The following is a 1,189-nucleotide window of genomic DNA, read 5'->3' as shown; positions in this document are numbered from 1 at the left end:
GTGTGGTATGTAGGGGGTGTGTGTGCATGGTGTGGCGTGTGGGTGGTATGTGTGTGCATGGTGTGGTATGTAGGGGGTGTGTGTGCATGGTGTGGCATGTGCGTGGTGTGTGTGCATGGTGTGGTGTGTAGAGGATGTGTGTGCGTGTTGTTTGTGGCATGTACATGGTGTGTAGGGTATGCAGGGTGTGTGTGCATGGTGTGTGTGTGTGGTGGTAGTTCCCTTTGCAATGCAGTAAATGAGGTCTTTTTCCCTCCAGCTTTACAAATAAACAGACCTGGAAGGCGAGTGCAGCTAGAGATTGGTCAATACCGTATGCAAATAAATAAGTGCTAATTGCCTGCAGTGTCTGTGGGTGTCAGGTGCGGTTATTGGACCACATTTATGGGCCAATTAGGAACCTTACCAACTCTCATGGTGATAAATTGTGAGTTAGCGGCTTCTCGGAACGTGCTGGAAACAGTGGGGCTGGGCGTCACTCTTCCCCACTCAGGCTGGTGTGGACTGCCAGGCTTTTGTCCATCCCCATGTGCAGGGGGCAGGGGCAGCTCAGGACTTGTGGGCCTAGAGGCCCTGGCTGGGGGACAGCCTGCACACAAGCAGGTCCCTGCCCCTGGGATGTAGGCTATGGCTGAGTGTCCACCAAAGCGCTGGGGGCAGCAGGAGAGGGTGGGAAGAGTGAGTGCCTGCCCTCTGGGGGACCAGGACAGGGCTGGCTGGAATCTGGACCGCAGTCTTCTGGCATCCCCAGACCGTGTTTCCTCCTCAGCCCTATCACAGTTACAATGAGGTTCAGCTTTCTGCAAAACAGAGAGACTCAAAGAAAATGGCTGTGGCTACTGGTCATTTGACACCCAAATGCTTCGGTGAAGGCACAGCCATTGGTGGGCTCAAGTTATCCTTCATTCATGCACTCATTTAGCAAGTGGGCATCTGGGCTGGGCCCTGGGCTGGAGCTGAAGGGAGGAGAAACAGGGTGTGTGACCCCACCAGGAAACTCCTCACCACCTGGGTGAGCACCTACCATCTTAGAGTCAGATGCAAGCACAGGGAGGACTGTGGGGCTGGGGCTGGGCTGGGAGAGGCCTCTTTGAGGAAGGGACATTTCACTGGGGGCCCAGAGGTGAGAAGGAACCAGCCACAAAGAGTGGGTCTTTCCAGGTGTTGGAAAAGGTGACAAAGGGAGAGG

This window comes from Otolemur garnettii, unplaced genomic scaffold (assembly GCF_000181295.1).
Source record: "Otolemur garnettii isolate 467f Iridium unplaced genomic scaffold, OtoGar3 scaffold00133, whole genome shotgun sequence".
NCBI classification, from domain to species: Eukaryota; Metazoa; Chordata; class Mammalia; order Primates; family Galagidae; genus Otolemur; species Otolemur garnettii.
The sequence above is the reverse complement of the archived record's forward strand: the minus strand, read 5'-3'. Positions refer to the sequence as shown.